Source organism: Melanotaenia boesemani, chromosome 2 (assembly GCF_017639745.1).
Source record: "Melanotaenia boesemani isolate fMelBoe1 chromosome 2, fMelBoe1.pri, whole genome shotgun sequence".
In the NCBI taxonomy this organism is placed as follows: Eukaryota; Metazoa; Chordata; class Actinopteri; order Atheriniformes; family Melanotaeniidae; genus Melanotaenia; species Melanotaenia boesemani.
In genome coordinates, this window is record NC_055683.1 from 10,859,048 (window position 1) to 10,880,623 (window position 21,576).

The 21,576-nt window shown below is 44.5% G+C and overlaps 1 pseudogene; it reads right to left on the minus strand.

Annotated features, from left to right (window-relative positions):
• Positions 1-4,064: 4,064 nt before the first annotated feature.
• Positions 4,065-16,087, minus strand: LOC121655200 (annotated as a pseudogene).
• Positions 16,088-21,576: the final 5,489 nt, after the last annotated feature.

Below are 21,576 nucleotides of genomic sequence, written 5' to 3' on the forward strand. Positions count from 1 at the left end.
GCGATGCGCCATCACAGACGTGATCTGGCGTGTCTGCACCCCGGCAAGTTTCTGTTGCCACGGTTACCAACTAGCGTTTAATCAATAATTTACAACAATAAGGCTATGTCCCAGGGGTGACAAGATTGCTTGTGTGAGTGTGTGTGTCTGCAGCCCTGCCATTAGAGATAATTAGTCACAGCTGTGTGTGATGAGCAGAGAGAAAAGAGTGTGGCAGGGCTTCAGACGCGAGCGGTGTGTGGGAAGGAGCAGGTCCGATGGTCCAGGGGGAGTCGTGTACCAGGTCGAGGACGCATTGGAGACGTCTGGCGGGGTCAAGAGTGTGGACAGTGAGGACTGACTGAGTGACGGGACGGCCGTGGGCACAGACGCCGGAGAATTGCCTGTGCGACAGGACGCGCTGTGGGAATTGTGGAGGGAGGAATGTGCGGCAACCTCCCTCCTCTGAGCTAAGTGTTTATTTTGTTTGCGTGGGCTCCGCTTTGCATGGACTAGATGTTTTCCTTCTTTGTTGGGCTTGAAGTGAATTGTTGTGTGACAGCAGTAGCCCTACTTTGACCAGACAGTGAAACCTGCAGAGTAATTCCTGCCGCCGGCCTGCTGAGTCACAGCCTGTCCCCTACACAGGTGCTCCAACTTTTGGCGTCCCCAGAGTGGAGGAGCAGCGGAGAGACTGAGAGAGACGCGCAGGTGGAGCCGTGGAGGGGGAGAATCCGACGACCCCCCTCCTCTCAGCTAAGTGCTCCTTTCTATTTCCCTCTGGTGGCCTCTCTGCCATACGATAGAAGATCGGTTAAAATATTACTCATTCGACTCACGGATTCCTTCCCTCCCCCCTTGGTACAGGATCAGAGGGACCCGGTCATGTATATGAGCTGCCAGTGGAGGGCCACCCCATTACTTGGACTTGGCTGAGGCCTGGCTTCTACATTTGTTTTATTTCTCTTTTACCTTGTTTTTATAAAGAACTATAATAAACATTTATTGGTGGGGTATCTGTTGCATGTTCTTTCCTATAGAGTACTCCCTCTGGGACCTACAGCTGGTATATCAGGGCTAAGCGCCCTGTGACAGCTATTTGACCGGAACTTCTTTTATAGGTGTCAATTATGGACACCCTACAGCCAAGTAGGAATTGAGTATTCATCCAGACCATTCATGTTTTAATGACACAAAACAGCTAAATGATGTCCCAAATACAAAAAGGACCTAATCTTCCAAGGTTGCGCCCTCCTATGGCATATGAAGGTCGCAGAAAGAAGTACAATGAAGGGGCTTGATCCTCAGCCTACATGACGGTTATTGCATTGATTACTTAATATCAAAATGGAACAGATCTGGAAAGTTACTATATATATATATATATATATATATATATATATATATATATATATATATATATATATATATATATATATATATACTATATTTTTATGTGTTAAAAAAAATGACACATTTATTGTTATCAATAGTCTGTCTTACTAAAATGTTTCCAAACCAACGCAAAAGATCAAGCTGGTCCGTTATCCTACATGGTGTATGTACGTCACTTGAGGTGCACATTAATCTGTGCAAACTTACACATATTTTTCCTACAGAGGTTTATGTCAACTGGTTCATTATCCTGAGTGTTAAGTCGATGAGGAAAGTGAGGATTTCCTGTTGGCTCAGTTCTATCTGATACGAACGAAGTTAAGCTCAGACATTTTCCCGTAACAGGGCGGAGTCTCTGTTAGGTGGATGTATGGGTGTTAGTCAGCAGACACTTCCATAAGTCTGCCTAGATATCCGTGTTCTTCCACGGTGCAGGTGAGGGTTTTATTAGGAGGAAAGGAGACACGGTGCCATGTTCATGACGGGAGAGCGTGAGGGGCACATGCTGCCGTGGACGTATACCCGCAATGGCCACCATACTTTGCTTTTATTTAAAATGTCAGGTTTTAGTTTCTCAGCCGAGGCAGTAATCTGGTTTACACCTTATCTTCAGTCTAGAGCACAGTGTGTTAAAGTAGATCAGGGCAAATCTACACTTTCACACATAAAAATGGGTATTCCACAAGGCTCGATGCTCAGCCCTCTGCTGTTTAGTTTTTTTTATAAATAACTTACCTCTGCACTGCTCAGGTGCCAGCTGTCAGCTCTGTGCAGACGATGCAGTTCTTTATGCTCCCGCTAAGTCACCTGAGCAGGCGGCAGACAAACTGTCCATCTGTATGTCTGACATCCAGCAGTTGCTCATCCAAAATCAGTTAGCTCTAAATCTTTCAAAAACAGTGTCTATATATTTGTCTATTAAGAAACTAGATTTAAAAGAAACATTTTAATTTACCTAAAAAATGAAATAATAAATACTGTAACGAAATTTAAATATCTTGGATTGGTCCTTGATCCGCAACGTAAATTCGATAAGCATATAAAGAAAATCTCAAAACAATACAAAGTAATCTAAAGGGTTTTAAACTAATCAAAAACTACATACCAAACCAGGCTGCCCTGCTGTACATGCGTGTTAGCATGGGCACCAGCCGCTCCTACTGCAACCAAACGTATAAGCTCGCTATACAATCGAGCACTGAAAACCATTCATTCATTATCTTGACTGCTTATTCCATTACAGGTCATGGGTGAGCTGGAGCCTATCCCAGCATTTTAACAGGTGAGAGGCAGGGTACACCATGGACAGGTCACCAGTCTGTCGCAGGGCCAACACAGATAGACAAACAACCATTCACACGCACACTCTCTCCTAGGGAGAATTTAGAATAACCAATTAACCTATCATACATGTCTTTGGACGGTGGGAGGAAGCCGGAAAACCCGGAGAGAACCCATGCATACACGGGGAGAACATGCAAACTCCACACAGAAAGGCCACCGTCCTCAAGGTTCGAACCGGCAACCTTCTTGCTGTGAGGCTGTGGTGCTAACCTCCATACCACCGTGCAGCCCACTAAAAATTATGGACAAAAATCCAATCCACCATCATCATTGTATAATAATATAATCTAATGAGCTTTGATAGCTTTAGCAATAATTCTTTCATTAAATTAATTCACAAATGTATTAATTGTTTCGCACCTTAAGTACATTTATTGAGAGACAAAACAGCAACAGATTCACCAGAAGTGCCACAAATCACAACTGTAAAATCCCGTACTGCAGGACTAGCTTTGGACAGACAGCGTTCTCTGTTAAGAGCTCTAAGCTCTGGAACTCACTACCATCTGACATTAAGACCAAACCTGACGCTAAAAGATTTACTTCCAGGCTTAAGAACTGGCTAAAGACAAACCAGGACTGTACTAATTTTTAAATACTGTAATTTCCTGTGTGGGTGTTAAATGGGTGGGATTGTTGTATGTGCTGATAACTGAAGACATTGTTTTATTTTTTTATAGTCTTTTATTGAGGGGTGAACGCCCCATGTTGTATTTGTGATGTTTTATTGTTTTGTATTGTAGTGTGTATAGTCACTGTTGTCTGTGTTTTGTGTAAAAGCCTAACTAGGGACGGGCATTGAGAATTAGCCTTGGCTAAAATGCTGTCGTGTGTGACATGACTCATGAAACATACTTGTCCCTACCAAATAAATACATTTTGATTTGATAAAAAGAAAATGCAGTAAATTTTGGTTTACTAACACGACATCAGGGGTGTCCAACCTGCGACTCTGGAGCTGCAAGTGGCTCTCTGGACCTTCCACAATGCCTCTAAATACGTGGCTAAAATATTCTTGTCATTAGGTTGGAAACTATGGACTTTTTTCTTTTTACTTTACATCATTTCCCACAAATATCTACATCCCTTAGAAGAAAGTCTGTCTATTCTCTTTTTATACAAGTTGAATGTTTTTCTTTATTTTAAAACATAAAAATGGAAATAAAAACGAGACTGAAGATGGGTTTAGCTTTAACTGTCATGTGCACTGTTGCATGTTCTACTAGTTTAGCAGCAACCTGTACACACATGGACTTTGAAGAAAAAAGTTGTGGTGTAAGAGACCTAAATCAGAGACACACAAACATATGATATTCATACAGCATTCATACAACAGCTTCCACAAGTTTGTTACTCATGAATAAAAACTCTTGTAAACTTTTAGTTTGATGAATCCTGACCTGAGAGTTTCCAGTTTGCAGTCTGGACTCTTCAGTCCACCACACAGCTTCTTCAGTCCTGAGTCCTGCAGGTCGTTGTTACTCAGGTCCAGTTCTGTCAGACTGGAGGACTGGGAGCTGAGGACTGAGGACAGAGGTCCATAGCTTGTCTCTGAGAGACCACACGCACTCAGTCTGGAGAGAAAGTTACAGAGAAAATGTAAGACATGAAAAGACTGAATCAGCACTCATGTTGAACGTCGACTCAAAGAACCCCTGTAGAGAAAATCAGGTGTAACTCCACAGTGTTTTACCTGTTTCATAGTGTTCTTACTGTTTGTTGACTGTTTCATTTTACATGTGTTTAACTGGTAAAAGAGGTGTTGGTAAAATAATTTCAGTTCGGAAGGACCAACCTGTGACCTCAGAGATGAGTATTAGACACTGATTTATATATGTGCAGCCTCCACAGATGGTCCAGTCAGAAGAGATGAGGTATACAGCACCAGTCCAACACACTCTCCTTATGCCACGCTTTATTGTTGCTGAGTCACATTCTACGTATAAACACATGTATATCTGTAAGTCTGTGGTTTCTATCAAGAGAAATAAAATACAGAATAATCCTACGGAAGCTGAGAGAGGTCACGCTCATGTTTTTCTAAGACTGCCTGCCAAAAACAACACTGGCTGGAGAAAACCCACGCAGAGATGGAGAACATGCGTCAGACATTTTCTGTAATCTTTACTCCTGTACACAGACAACCAAAACACGTCCCATTCTCCTTCAAAAAAGACATCTTCTCTTCTTGTGTCCTTTTATCCAAAAGAAGGCAAATATCCAAAGAATGACCATCTCCACAAAACAAACTAACGAGTTCTTCTCTCCTTTATTTACAGGTTCCACTCTCTTCTGAACAGATGTTACAGTTGTGGCAAAACTACTGCTTCTATTTTTTGAACCAATTTGAGACTTTACCATTTTCAGTTCTTTTCTCCTCATTCCAGGTTCATCTTGGACATCTCCAAAAAAGATGTTATGTTCAAAAGCTCTTATGAATGTTTGGTATTGCAGTGGATCACCATCAAAAACCTGTAGATCTCGTTTAGGTAAAAGAAAAAGAGACTGCTGTTCAACCAATAAAGATGTTATTTCATTCTGCTTTTCCAGAACTGTGAGGAAACGTTGATCTGTGTTGCTCTCTAATGCAGATACAGATGAGTCAGGAGAACTATGTGTAGCTGTTTGATGTAAAGCACCATTTGATGTTATAGGTAGACCGGCCCCAGTCACAGCAGCGGGAAGCCCAACATTATTATTTATCTTTGGTTTCACAGCAGCATAACTGAGAGAAAGGACATCATCTACAGCCTCTGCAGCCAATGGTTGTGTGTTAAACTCAGGCACAAAATGTTGAAGCATTAGCATTCAACTGTGTTCTCTTTCTTCTTTTCAGTTAGCTGTTCATCCCGTCTGCAGAAACATGACACACAAGAACCTTCATACGCCTTTAACACACTCACTTTAGCCATAGAAGCAGCCAGTTCCATGTCTAAATCTAGCTCCTCCTTCTTTCTCCGCAGCAACTCCTGCTGCTCCTCTAAAACATGCTTTTCTTTCAGCAGTCTCTGATGAGCCTAAAGAGCGGCTGTCAGTCTTTAATCGAGCTGATGATGTTGTGGAGGAAGTGGACTTGCTTACCACTGTACTACGTCTCTTTGTTCTACTACACACATTACAAAACGCTGTCATCTGGTCTAATGTCATCTATTACATTTTCAATATTACTCAACATCATTCCTCTTTATCATTGGAAATATTGGATCTTTGACATGATGAACCAACAGCACCCACTGCAACAGGTTCTTTTGTCACCTCCAACAACCATGTCTTTGTTTCAGCCACAAAAGCTATTTTATGTTATTTAACACTATCAAACCACGTATTTTACTTTTCTTGTTCTTCAAGAGGAAGCATAGGAACTTCCATAGCATGAAGATGATCTGCCTCATGATACAGGCTTGATATATTTTCAAGACATGACTGTATTTTTCCAACATTATCAGCACTTTGCATAAGATCTGTAATTTCTCTTATTGCACCTTTTGATCCTTTTTACCTTTGCTTGACGTTTTCCTTGGAACCTTTCAACTTTATTTTCAAAAGCTTTAGCTGTAAGTTTTGTTTCTCTCTTCCCAAGTATTTAATTTAACTGTACTTTTCATTCACAAAATATCCAGTAACCACAAAAATAGCTGCGACTATACACAGACTTTATTTATTTATCTATTTATTTATCACTTATGTTTCCACATATACAGTGCGTTATTTTTGTTTAATTCCCCTCTACCTATTCTCCGGGACTATACTAAACTCAACCCTAGTCTTCTGTGTGTACTAGCGGTGGGTATTTATGTACACAAATACTGATAGCCTCGAACCAGACTGACCGTCTTAGAACCAGAACTATGGCAACATTCCCAAGCGCAACGCTTCAGCCGCTTGGCACACAAACAAAAACACTCAAAAAATAATCCCAAAATAAACAAACCAGTACAATCAACTTATGTGAAAATACCGCTGAGCCTAACAGGGGAAACAAATACATCCTTAATTAAAAAACAACCATAAATGTTCTCAAACACACTGTGTGTGTGTTGTGTTATAGCAACGGCTACGACAACAAACAAACAGCAGCAAATTGTGAATGAATGGGCTTTACGAGACTTCAATGCACGTTCACGTCTACCTCTCACAACTTTAAAAGCAAACTCAAACATCCAGGGTTGTACCGATAATACCAATAAATCTGAGCTTCAACAAGTAGGCTAATGTCTTCTGTTAACAAGATGCTTTTTGTTAACAAAATAACAGAATAATCTCCGTTGACGGATAAGTTAGTAGTTGACATTTTTCTCTTGACAAAATTATTTTCTGTTGACAAATAATTACTTTCTATTGAGAAAATATTGCAGCACACCAGCTTAAATTTGAACCCAATCACCGCGGCAGGATAAGACAAGAGGATGTGAATCAAAGACGCGTCACGCTAAACCAGTGCACTTGCCATGATGTTTTATTTTTCTTTATCCATGTTACAATAGTAAGAAACAAGCACTTACTTCAACTGATGAGCTTCAAGTTGTGCAAGGATATATCAAACGGTTCATTTATATGACAGTTAATAGAAAATATCTCCCTAAGCTCATCGTGCCCCCATGCTCCGGGCCCAAACCAGACACAGGTGAGCGTACCCATTAATGACGATAACACACCCACAATCACCAGTGATGTCACCACGCATGTGCACACACACATTTTATGGGAAAAATAAATAACCTGACATATGGCTCAAACAAGGACCAAGGTTTACCTTGCCCGGACGTGGGTCACCGAGGCCCCCCTCTGGAGCCAGGCCTGGAGGCGAGTGCATGGTGGCCGGGCCTTTGCCCATGGGGCCCGGTCGGGCTCAGCCCGAAAGGGAGACATGGGCCTCCCCTCCCATGGGCTCACCACCTGCAGCAGAGGCCATAGGGGTCGGGTGCATTGTGAGCTGGACAGCTGCCAGAGGCAGGGAACCTGGCAGTCTGATCCTCGGCTGCAAAAGCTAGCTCTAGGGACTTGCAATGTCACCTCTCTGGCGGGGAAGGAGCCTGAGCTGGTGTGCGAGGTTGAGCGGTTCCGGCTAGACATAGTTGGACTCACCTTGACGCATGGCTTGGGCTCTGGAACCACTGCCCTCGAGAGGGGCTGGACCCTCTTTCATTCTGGAGTTGCTCCCGGTGAGAGGCGCCGAGCAGGTGTGGGCATGCTCATTGCCCCCGAACTTGGCGCCTGTACGTTGGGGTTTACCCCGGTGGACGAAAGGGTAGCCTCCCTCCGCCTTGGGGTGGGGGGACAGGTCCTGACTGTTGTTTGTGGTTATGCACCAAATAGCAATTCAGAGTACCCACCCTTTTTGGAGTCCTTGGGGGGGGGGGTGTTGGAGAGCACTCCTTCCGGGGACTCCCTCGTTCTGCTGGGGGACTTCAATGCTCAAGTGGGCAATGTCAGCGAGACCTGGAGGGGCGTGATTGGGAGGAACGGCCCCCCTAATCTAAATCTGAGTGGTGTTTTGTTGTTGGACTTCTGTGCTCGTCATGGATTGTCCATAACGAACACTTTGTTCAGACATAAGAGTGTCCACATGTGGCCACCAGGACACTCTAGGCCGCAGTTCGATGATCGACTTTGTAGTCGTGTCGCCTGACTTGCGGCCGCATGTCCTGGACACTCGGGTGAAGAGAGGGGTGGAGCTGTCAACTGATCCCCACCAGGTGGTGAGTTGGCTCAGATGGTGGGGGAGGATGCCGGTCAGGCCTGGCAGACCCAAGCGTGTTGTGAGGGTCTGCTCGGAACGTCTGGCAGAGTCCCCTGTCAGAAAAAGTGTCAACTCCCATCTCCGGCTGAGCTTCAAGCATGTCCCAGGTGAGACGGGGGACATTGAGTCCGAATGGGCTGTGTTCTGTGCCTCTATTGTCGAGGCGGCCAGCCGCAGCTGTGGCCGTAAGGTCATCGGTGCCTGTCGTAGCGGTAACCACCGAACTCGTTGGTGGACACGGCAGTAAGGGATGCCGTCAAGCTGAAGGAGGAGTCCTATCGGGTCTTTTTGGCCTGTGGGACTCCAGAGGCAGCTGATGGGTATTAGCGAGCTAAGCGGATCGCAGCTTCGGCGGTCGCTAAGGCAAAAGCTCGGGCATGGGAGGAGTTTGGAGAGGCCATGGAGAATGACTTCCGGATGGCTTCGAGGAGATTCTGGTCCACCATCCGGCGGCTCAGGAGGTGAAAGCAGTGCTCCGTCAACACTGTGTACAGTGGGAATGGGGGGCTGCTGACCTCGACTTGGGACGTTGTGAGGCGGTGGAGGGAATACTTCGAAGACCTCCTCAATCCCACCAACACGTCTTCTGATGAGGAAGCAGAGTCTGGGGTAGCTGGTGCTGGCTTGCCTATCTGGGGCTGAGGTTGCTGAGGTGGTTAAAAAACTCCTTGGTGGCAAGGCCCCGGGGTGGATGAGGTCCGCCCAGAGTTCCTTAAATCTCTGGATGCTGTAGGGCTGTCTTGGTTGACACGCCTCTGCAGCATCGCATGGACATCGGGGACAGTCCCCCTGAACTGGCAGACTGGGGTGGTGGTCCCCCTCTTTAAAAAGGGGGACCGGAGGGTGTGCTCCAACTATAGGGGGATCACACTCCTCAGCCTCCCTGGTAAGGCCTATTCAGGGGTGCTTGAGAGGAGGGTCCTTCGAATAGTCGAACCTCGGATTGAGGAGGAGCAGTGTGGTTTTCATCCCGGTCGTGGAACAGTGGACCAGCTCTACACCCTCTTTGGGGTCTTTGAGGGGGCATGGGAGTTTGCCCAACCAATCTACATGAGTTTTGTGGATTTGGAGAAGGCATTCAACCATGTTCCCCGGGGACTCCTGTGGGGGGTACTCCGGGAGTATGGAGTGTCGGACTCGCTTGTACGAGCTGTCCGGTCCCTGTACGACCGGTGTCAGAGCTTGGTCCGCATTGCCCGGCAGTAAATCATAATCATTTCCAGTGCAGGTTGGACTCCACCAAGGCTGTCCTCTGTCACCGATTCTGTTCATAACTTTTATGGACAGAATTTCTAGGCGCAGCCGAGGTGTGGAGGGGATCTGGTTCAGTGGCCTCAGGATTGGGTCTCTGCTCTTTGCGGATAATGTGGTTCTGTTGGCTTCATCAGGCCATGATCTTTAGCTCTCACTGGAGCGATTCACAGCCGAGTGTGAAGCAGCTGGGATGAGAATCAGCACCTCCAAGTCCGAGACCATGGTCCTCAGCCAGAAAAGGGTGGAGTGCTCTCTCCGGGTCTGCGATAGGGTTCTGCCCCAAGTGGAGGAGTTCACGTATCTCGGGGTCTTGTTCACGAGTAAGGGAAGGATGGAGCGGAAGATTGACAGGCGGATCGGTGTGGCGTCTGCAGTGATGCGGACTCTGCATTGGTCTGTCGTGGTGAAGAGGGAGCTGAGCCAAAAGGCAAAGCTCTCGATTTACCAGTCGATCTACGTTCCTATCCTCACCTATGGTCATGAGCTGTGGGTAATGACCGAAAGAACAAGATCGCGAATACAAGCGGCCGAAATGAGTTTCCTCTGCAGGGTGGCCGGGCTCTCCCTTAGAGATAGGGTGAGAAGTTCAGTGATCCAGGAGGGGCTCAGAGTAGAGCCACTGCTCCTCCACATCAAGAGGAGCCAGATGAGGTGGCTCGGGCATCTGGTTAGGATGCCTCCTGGACACCTCCCTGGTGAGGTGTTCTGGGCACGTCCCACCGGAAAGAGGCCCAGGAGCAGACCTAGGACAAGCTGGACGGACTACATCTCTCGGCTGGCCTGGGAACGCCTCGGGATCCCTCCGGATGAGCAGGTGAATGTGGCCGGGGAGAGGGAAGTCTGGGTTTCCCTGCTTAGGCAGCTGCCCCCGCGACCCGACTCCGGATAAGCGGAAGAAAATGGATGGATGGATGGATGGATGACATATGGCTCCTAAAAAAGGATGCTACAGTGGAGAGGGTTGTAGTGAGAAAGGCAAAAAATGATGAAAAGACAGCCTAAAAATGTTTAGAACAGCAAAAAAAAAAAAAAAAAAAAAAGAAAAAAAAAGAAAAAAAAAAATAATTTAAATTCTTCGGTCAATATTTTCTTTGTTTTTAAAGTTTAATTTTATCAAGTGTAATTTGTTTCTTTAATTAGGATGTTACAACACTTAACTTTTTAGATATGTTTGTCCACACTCTTCATTAATAAACATTAATATCTGACGGTAAGCCAGCGCGGGATCAACCAGCAGCAGCTTTGTACGTTTCATTTCCAGCCTGGAAAGAACATTTTCATCGTGACAGCAGATGTGGTGAACTATTAGCAAATCAGCTCAAACAAAAGCAGGAAAAAACAACCATCCCCAACATTAAGGACTCAACAGGAAAGCCGACCCAGATACCCGAAGAGATTAATAACATGTTTAAAGAATTCTATGCAAACTTAAACTCATCTGGGAAAACAGATGAGGAAAGAATGAAGTTATTTCTAAACAACATCAACCTACCACAGTTAAATGAAGACCAAGTTAACATGTTGGACTCACCAATAACAGATGAAGAACTTTACACTGCTCTTAAACATCTGCCTAATAACAAAGCACCAGGACCCGACGGCTTTCCTGCTGACTTCTACAACATTTCTGCTCATTCTAGCACCCCTAGTTTGCTGAGTCATGTCTGAAATACAACATAATTCCAATATACCAGAAAACATGAATAAAGCTACAATCTCATTCATTTTAAAACCCAACAAAGATCCAACATGACCAGCTAGCTATCGTCCTACATCTCTCCTTAATGTAGACTTAAAATCATCACAAACTGGCTCATAGAGCTGAAAATATAATCTCACCTATCATTCACCCTGATCAAACCAGTTTCATTAAAGGCACACACTCATCCAACAACACACGTAGACTTTTTAACCTTATAGACCGCTCAATATCACAACAATCCAAAACCATTATAGTCACACTAGACACAGAAAAGACATTCGATAGAGTTAACTGGTCATTTCTCATTTCCACATGGTAAACATTTGGCTTTGTGGAATCATTTATTAACCAGTCAGGCTTTATGTCCAGAAGACACATAATAAACAATAACAGGCTTGTGCTGAACGTTCTTGATCCAGAAATAGTAAATGATAACGGTTTTATGTTATTTCTAGACTTTTATAAGGCCTTTGAAACGGTGGAGCATCAATTCATTTTACAATCTTTAAAAACTTTTAATTTGGGGATGACTTCTATTCAGTCACTCTGCTGGAGCAGAGAAATCTGGAAAACCTGTCGGATTGGTGCCCTCGAGGACCGACGTTGGCTATCCCTGCGCTAACTGTTATCACTCACCGGAGTTTTCTCTCCACAAAAACACAATAACACGGTGATGTCCGGCAACTCAGAAACCTCCTCGTGGGTGTGGATACCTTCCAGAATCAATAATTGACATGAAATGAAGCTTTAACCACTCTTCATCTCTTCATTCAGCTCTCTCTCGGCTGAAGTCTGTTTTCACTGGCATCAGTGCAGAAGAACTGGTGCTGGTGAAAATAGAAACTACAACTATAAACTCATTCTAACAGCAGCTATAACTCAGTGGTTCTCACACTTTTTCTACCTGCCCTCCTTTTGGAGAAATAAACCTTCCATCCCTTTAACATTATATATGAATTTGATGAATCCTGACCTGAGAGTTTCCAGTTTGCAGTTTGGACTCTTCAATCCATCACACAGCTTCTTTAGTCCCGAGTCCTGCAGGTCGCTGTAACTTAAGTCCAGTTTGGGCAGACTGGGGGACTGGAAGCTGAGAACTGAGGACAGAGGTCCGTAGTTCTTCTCCGAGAGACCACACACACTCAGCCTGGAGAGAAAGAGGGAGATAAAAAAAAAAAGCTCCAGATGTCAAGTTGATGAATAAAAAAGGTTTATTACAAAAAGTGACGTCTCAAACAGAGCTGCAGAATCCGTGAGGTCTCTAAGTCAATGTCAGGATCCGAGTGATACATGGAGCCCAGAATTCACTGACTCTTAGCAAATGGCTGCTACATCTGCTACCAAATATAGTCAAATATTTTTTTATACTCAGGTCCAGTTTTATCAGCCTGGAGGACTGGAAGCTGAGAACTGAGGACAGAGCTGAACTTCATCTGAGAGGAAACATTCACTGAATCTAAAGAGAATGAATTTAACAAAATGAATAATATTTGTATTAAACTTATGTTACATTTAATGTTTATGAACAACTAAAATACATTCCTCAAAATAACAAATCCAGAATTTGCTCTGTACAGGCAGAATATCTGCTGAACTTCTAATGGGGAGCTTTGAAAAGTGGAGATACACAATCTAGTTTCATTGTTAGTTCTCTATCCACAAGTTTTATCTGACTTTCTAACATTTATAGGAGAGATTGTGCAAATATCTCCCATCAGCTACAAATATCTCACTATCCACAAACATGTTTAATCTAATTAATAACAGCGTCTACATCTTCAGTTCACCGTGAAATGAAAGTGTTAAAGGTAGAGCTGGTTTTACAGCAAAGACCTGTGTGGACTGATAATTACATGAAAGTCTGACAAACCATTTCTACATGTATTTCACACATCTTTAAATCTCTTCTCAGTCTGTGGATGTTATTTGTGGCAGAGCAATAAACCTGCAGAAGATCTGGGGCCTCATTTATAAACCTGAGCGTAGCAAAGCAGACTACAGGCGGCGTCCGCAGGGAAACAAGGAAATGCAGCACAAAACTTTTATAAAAGATTTATAAAAGATTTATAAAAGCATGCGGACAAACGTCCCACGCCTGTTTCCGTTTATAAATCACGATCAACTCTAACGTTGGTGCAGGTGAGGGAGCGCCTTGCTCCGCCCACATGGTGGCTATAAAAGGTCAGGTGAACGCCTGTAATACATTTTCATCACATCATTTCCATGATGGCTCAGGAGGGAAAAGATGGAAGAGGAGGATTTCTTTGGAAAGTCAGACTGAGATCCTGATGGACCACGTTGAAAAACTAGAACAGGTTTTATCTGGTAGGGGCGGCGTGGTCATAAACAGTGTCAGAAAGGTGGAGGAGGGCAGCAGGTGGAAATGCTGTCAACGCCGTGTCAAAGGGAAGACAAAACAGAGAGGAAGATGGTGCAGCTGGATGTCACAGCCGGCAGGGCATCCGTCTGCCATGCGGGAGACCAAAGTTTGAACCCCACAGGGGTGAATATTAACTCCACCCTAACGCTACAGCCCACGGTAAGTCGCTTTGGTGAGAAGCGTCTGCTAAATGACAGTAATGATGCCGGTAGTTTAGTCTTTAACGTATAAAATAAATATGTACAGATACATTTGAGATTGGTAGCAGTTTATTTAGTGTTAAATAATATTTCTTTCTAGTCACTGATGTTCCAGCTGGGTGGGTGGTGCTCCAGCTGTGGTTGGAGAGGGTGAGGCCAGAGACTCCACCCAGCACCGCAGCAGCCATGTCCTCAGAGCAAGTCTTGTAGGTGCAGAGGGACACCATCACCACTATTAACCAGCTGGACAAGGAGTTGTGGGAAATACAGGAAATCCACCTCTTGTGTGTTTCCTAAGTGTTGCATCACTTCTAGACCTCCAGCCTCCAGTCTGCGTCCCGCTCTGCTGGGTCTTAGAATGAAGGACCGAAGCTACTTCTCACATTTTCTTTTACTGACTGGTTCATGCTGACAGCAGACTGTCCATCTTATTTAGCTGGATGGATTTTATAACATCTAAGTTTTGTTTCACAACAACAGAACATATTTTAGTGGTTGAGGTTCTTATTAATACCATCTCCCTTTTTCTTGGAAATCCTGTTTTTATTTCTGAGCGTGAACTCTTAGGAGAATTAATATGGAATTATTTGTTTCTGCAAACAGCTTTAATATCTAACACGTGGTGTGAAAGGTAATAGTGGATTGTGTACAAATGTCTCACATTTCACATCAGTTGTCATGGAGGTAATACAAGTAGTTTAGAAAACATTGCAGATTATTCCATCACAGAGATGTTTGAAGCTGAAACAGAGGAAAAACATGTGAGAGCAGCAGAGAAACCTGACCTGAGAGTTTCCAGTTTGCAGTTTTCCAGTCCATCACACAGCTCCTTCAGTCCTGAGTCCTGGATTCTCAGGTCCAGGTCCTTCAGTCTGGAGGACGGAGAGCTGAGAGCTGAGGACAGAGCTGAACATCCTTCATCTGAGAGGGAACAGCTGCTCAGTCTGAAGAGGAAATAATAAGACAAGTAATAATCTGTCCCATGATGTACCCTTATACCAGCAGCAGTATATTTCTCCACATCCTGCTATATATGTACTTACAGAGCTTTGCTGGAGGCTTTGACCACTGGCAGCAGCCTCAGAAGAACCTCCTCTGAAGGAGAGAATTTCTGCAGGTCAAACACCTCCAGATCTTCTTCTGATGACAGTAAGATGAAGGCCAGAGCTGACCACTGAGCAGGAGACAGTTCATCTGTGGAGAGACGTCCTGATCTCAGGAACTGATGGATCTCCTCCTCTAGAGAACGATCATTCAGTTCATTCAGACAGTGGAACAGATTGATGCTTCTCTCTGCAGACACATTCTCACTGATCTTCATCTTGATGTACTGGACTGTTTCCTGATTGGTCAGTGAGCTACTTCCTGTCTGTGTCATCAGGCCTCGTAGGAGACTCTGATTGGTCTGCAGTGAAAGACCCAGGAGGAAGCGGAGAAACAAGTCCAGGTGTCCATTTGGACTCTGTAAGGTCTCGTCCACAGCTCTCTGATGGAGACGTTTTGAATCTGGTTTTTTCAACTTTGTGGGCCTCTTAGAAAGTTTTTTTTGTTTTTCAAACAGGTTGATTCCAGAGTTGATGAAGGTCAGACGGAAATGAAGAGCAGCCAGAAACTCCTGAACACTCAGATGGATGAAGCTGAACACCTTCTCCTGGTACAGTCCTCTCTCCTCTTTAAAGATCTGTGTGAACACTCCTGAGTAAACTGAGGCTGCTGTGATATCGATGCCACACTCTGTCAGGTCTGATTCATAGAAGATCAGGTTTCCTTTCTGCAGCTCATCAAAAGCCAGTTTTCCCAAAGACTCAATCATCTTCCTGCTCTCTGGACTCCAGTGTGGATCTGTCTCAGCTCCTCCATCATACTTGACCTTCTTGACTTTGGTCTGGACCACCAAGAAGTGGATGTACATCTCAGTCAGGGTCTTGGGCAGCTCTCCTCCCTCTCTGGTTTCCAGCACATCCTCCAGAACTGTAGCAGTGATCCAGCAGAAGACTGGGATGTGGCACATGATGTGGAGGCTTCGTGATGTCTTCATGTGGGAGATGATCCTGCTGGCCTGCTCCTCATCTCTGAACCTCTTCCTGAAGTACTCCTCCTTCTGTGGGTCAGTGAACCCTCTGACCTCTGTCACCATGCCAACACAGTCAGGAGGGATCTGATTGGCTGCTGCAGGTCGTGTGGTTATCCAGAGGCGAGCAGAGGGAAACAGTTTCCCCCTGATGAGGTTAGTCAGCAGCACATCCACTGAGGTGGACTCTGTAACATCAGTCAGGGTCTCATTGTTGTGGAAGTCCAGAGGAATCCGACTCTCATCCAGACCGTCCAAGATGAAGACAACCTGGAACTCTTCAAAGCTGCAGATTCCTGCTTCTTTGGTTTCAGTAAAGAAGTGATGAACAAGTTCCACCAAGCTGAACTTTTCCTCTTTCAGCACATTCAGCTCTCTGAAAGTCAGTGGAAATGTCAACTGGATGTCCTGGTTGGCTTTGTCTTCAGCCCAGTCCAGAGTGAACTTCTGTGTTAAGACAGTTTTCCCAATGCCAGCCACTCCCTTTGTCATCACTGTTCTGATTGGTTCATCTCTTCCAGGTGGGAGTTTAAAGATGTCTTCTTGTCTGATGGTTGTTTCTGGTCTGTGTGGTTTCCTGGATGCTGTTTCAATCTGTCTGACCTCATGTTCATCATTGACCACTGCAGTCCCTCCCTCTGTGATGTAGAGCTCTGTGTAGATCTGGTTCAGACCAGTTGAGTTTCCTGCTTCAGCAATCCCCTCCAACACACACTGGAACTTCTTCTTCAGACCACATTTTAGTTTACGTTGCTGGAAGAGAAACGATATGAAGGACACAATCAGACTGAAATCATGGAGCCAAACATCAGATCCATGTTGGACACACTGACAATCCACTGGTCTACAAAGGTCAGCATGGAGATGATGTGGACAGAAGAGATGGAAAAGTAGTTGTTGTACATGTACAGACCATAAATATGGAGTCCAGCTGTGTTTGATGCTGCTGGGCAGACTGACCACTGGGAAGCTCTGAGCTCTGCTGGTCCACTCTGTGGAGGAATCAGGAAGAATCACATCACATTCTGTCACATGGAGAAGCTGCTTTCAGCTTTTAGGAAGCTCTCACCAACACCTTCATGAAGCTCTGTGCTGAGGTGCCCTGGAGCAAGGCAGCCACAGCCAGTGTGTGCTTGGATGAGACTGGTTAGACTGGCCAGCTCCCAGTATAAATGTGTCTGATGTTGGAGTTTTCCACTAAGAAAAGGTTTGGTGTGTTTGTGAGGAGCCAAACTGACTGCAGGTCACTTAGTAACTGAGGTTCAGAGAATCTCCTGAACTTCTGGAAAACGTCCAGAATCTGTTTCCTTTTTCCAGAGGAGGAAAGACTCTCGTCTGCTTCTACGTTCCACAGATGAGAAAGTTGAATTATGGAGATTCTATGTTTCCTGCACTGAGACAGAATCCTCCTGATTATTCTCAGCTCACAAGAAATATTTAATAAAACTCACATGTTTATTATTAGAGCTTCATCTGGATATTTCACCTTAAATACTGAGGATGTCCTTAATAATAATAATTATTGCGATGACTTCAAAAACCACAAAAAAAAAGTTACCGAGAGGCTGAAGTTGGGCCTTTCCTCTGTGCCCGACGCGCACATTAAAAAATCCGCTGAGATCCAAAATTATACGTTTTATAACTTTAATGAAAAAGAATAAATTTAGCTTAATACAACGTGTACTAACTTAATCCAAAGGCAAAGAAATAAATCACAGCGATTAACTAAGGTGGCGGTCAACAAAGAATACGGCGACCCACACACCCTCTCTCTACCAGACCAAACACACACACATCACAGGTGTCTTCATTAAACTAGAGAACCACCGCCCATAACCAAGTGACCAACCCAAACCATAATCACTGTAATAAACTAATACAAAACAACCCAATAAACAGAAAATACAACATTTAACATTGTTAATATTTATGGCTCCCACAATTATTATTATGGGTGCCAATGCTGTAAGGCATTGGCAACATATTGCTATTGCCTTTTTTTCTCCGCTCAAAACTTTGGCGGCTATCTCCTCCTACAGCTTTCACTCTACCCCCACAAAAGTTACATCAATCTGTGCGTCTCGAACGGGACATGTGTGGTATGACTTTTCTCGTACAAAAGTTTGGCGGTTCTCGAGTAAATCGCAATAAACCGCGATTTTTTGGAGACCTGTTTTCCCATAGGAATGAATGGGATTTGGCTCTGAGCAGCCCGAAAAACATAGGTCACTTTGGAAGCCTACAGCTCAGCCATATCTTCACCTAGAAACACCATTCAAAGTTTAAACGGGTCACGAAAGATAAACCTATCACTGGCCCGAAGGGCATTTTCATGTCTCTTACAGTTTGTTCACAATCACTGTTGAAGTTTTAGCAAAAAGTGCCAAAATCCTCTCCCTCTGCCTCCCTCTAGCTTTTGCTTCAAAAAGACATGCTTAAACAAAGTTCTCTCACGGCCAGAGTTTTTGCTCTACAGACACAATTTTTACATCAAAACGTAGGTTTTTTTGTTGGCTTCAATTTATCAGGAGCTCATTTTGGGCTAGGACGTACAGATTTGGAGCTATGAGGCTCAGAAAGACACAAAGTCTTTTCTCCCCACTCAGAATCCCCATTGATGGAACCATGTTTTAAAACTGCTGCCATTTAAGTTCTGTTTGCAGTACAGTGACAAGACTTATATCCTCGTGTCCCTCAAAGCCTTCTGCACCTAACGGTGAAAGAATTATTTTCATATGTATTACGGTTTGCTTTCAGCAGCAAGAAGTTCGGAGGCTTGCACACAGTGACTTCACAGTGCCATGTGTGTGTATGTGTAACCTGAGCCTGCCTGTCTGCTGCTATGGGGGAAAGGGTGGGGGCATGGTTGCCATGGCAGCACTCTCAGCTGCTGTCATTGCAAAGAGCTACTGTTTAGCCCTTTCATACCTGTCAATCTGCAGATTTTGCAATCATGCAAAGATTAAACTTTTAATTTTCTCTGTCACTTTTCATCCTGTACACATCTAGATATCCCCCCCCCCACAAAAACAGGAAGTGACTCTAACTCTGGACTGGGTTGACCAAAGAACTTGAAACTTGCCAGTTTTATTGAAAGTCCCTATCTAAACATTTCTGCACATGAACAATGACTACAGCGCCACCTAGTGGCCGCCTGATTTCTGCAGATTTTCCGATCACGCTGATGTTTGGCAGTTTTCATCTGACACCCGATCCGAGCACGCTCGTGCACGCGCGGCGACTGCGGCGCCACCTAGTGGCCGTACGGGAATATTTAACGGCATCGCATTCACCGGCGGGTTTGCCTCCGTCTCGCGCCGTCTCCCTCGCGCCGGCTGGCTCCCTCGCGGCGGCCGCGCGGCCGGCACACCAGGGGGCGGCGGGGCGACCGGCGCATTGGCACCCATCAAAATTTCTTTGAAATTTTCTAGTTATTATTATTATTGTAGAGTTGAAACACAAGATAGAATAAAACTAAACTGATGCAACAATTTCACACAGCTCACCTCTGTGGCTCTGATTTAAAATCAGGGCGAGAAAGTTCCATTTCCATCGACCAGTCGCTCCCAAAGGACAAACAGCTGTGTCCAGGTCCAGGTCCAGGTTGCTTCCTGTGAATAAAGATGGTTTAATGATTTTACAGCTGAATTCTGAAATTGTTCAACATTTAGTTTGTAGAAGAATCTGGAAGACAAATCAAATCTATCACATGACGATCATGATGCTGCAGATTCGTCTCAGCAGAGACGTCCAGAAATGATGAACCTGAAACTGGTTTTCATCTGAAACCTGATCCAACCTCCACTGGACTCTGATACTCACTGCTGGTCTGATCTGAAATCAGGAGGTTGAACCATCGACCAGTCGCTCTTCATGGAGACACAATTGGGTCCAGGTCCAGGCTGGTTCCTGTGAATCCAGATGTTTGGTGATGTGAGTTGTGATCTCTGACATGGAGAAGAGTCATGGACAGTTAGAGATGGACATCTCACCTCTGTGGCTCTGATTTAAAATTAGGAGGATGTTCCATCGACCGGTCACTCTTAAAGGACAAATAGCTGGGTCCAGGTCCCGTTCCAGATTTAAGTCTACGCCTACGTTTAGGTCTGGGTCCAAGTCCTGGTCCAGGCTGGTTCCTGTGAATCCAGATGTTTGGTGATGTGAGTTGTGATCTCTGACATGGAGAAGAGTCATGGACAGTTAGAGATGGACATCTCACCTCTGAGTGGTTTTAGAGGGAGGGACTCCCTCCTCTCTGTCCTGATCCATGATGCTGGATTCACATCAGCTCACACACACTTTCTACCTTCACCTGCAGAGAAAACACACATCATTCATCTGAACATCAACTGAAATCCTCCTTTCCATCATCTGCTGCTCCTCCTCTGATTGGCTCTGAGTTTCTGCTTCATATCAGAGTCAGATGGATGCAGTCAGACAGCAGTGAGGAAGAGGAAGCTGCCTTCAGCTGCTGGACTTCTATCAGGACACCAGATGGAGGGATGGAGCTGCAGACCAGCCTCAAAAGAGGAAACATTTCTCCTCCTTTTATTACCATGAACAGAAAGTGAAACTAAATCAGATGAAGATTTAAAACAGGAAGCAGGAAAAAAGTTTGACATTTTCTGTCAGAAACAGAAACTAAAGGATGAAGTTAAAGAAGGAAAAATGAAGTGATTCCAGTTTGGATGGAAAGTCTGACTGAAGGAGCTGCAGAATCACACACTGTAGGTTCTGATCCGTTAACCTGCTTCCTGTCAGCCACTCCTCATCTTCATCATCTTCACCTCTACAGGTGGATTATCTGCTCCATCACAGCTGCTCACACTGAAGCTTTTTTCCACATTTAGGATCAATTTTCATTTCAGCTGTTTCACTGAAAATCTTCCTGCAGCAGTTTGACTCAAAGAAGGTGAAAGTGTTCAGATCAGAGCGGAGACCAGTTCTACAGAGAAGCTTTACTGGTAATCTCCTGGAAACTGGAATAAAGACATATATTGAGGGGTTAAATTAACCAACTTTCAGATTATTTTCCATAAATTTTCCATAAAGGTTACTGATGTTACTTAAATGAAAACCGTTCATTGGTCGGTGTTGTGTGTTTATTTCTGATCATACATCAGATCATCTCTCAGTGTGACGAACAGCAGCTTTGTTTGTTTGTTTGTTTGTTTGTTGTTGCCGTGAATCACTTCTTTTGTTTAGGTGGTTGTTAGAACAACTTTCCGTCCCTACATGAGATGATTCTGCTTGTGTAGCTGCAGACAGTAGCATGATGTTTCTGGAAAAACACTTTTCTGACTGAACCTCATGCACCTATAGTGCGTGCACATGACTTGGTAACTCACGGTGCACGTTCCAAAGACCCCTGTGTTATTCACAAGAATATCTTCTCTAAAATGTATTTTCTGTCATGTTAGTGATGTGTCGTTCATAAACGAGCTGGCTCTAAGAACCTTCTTTCTTTCCTTTCTAGTCAACGAGAAGAACCAATTCCTGTCTATGGGAATC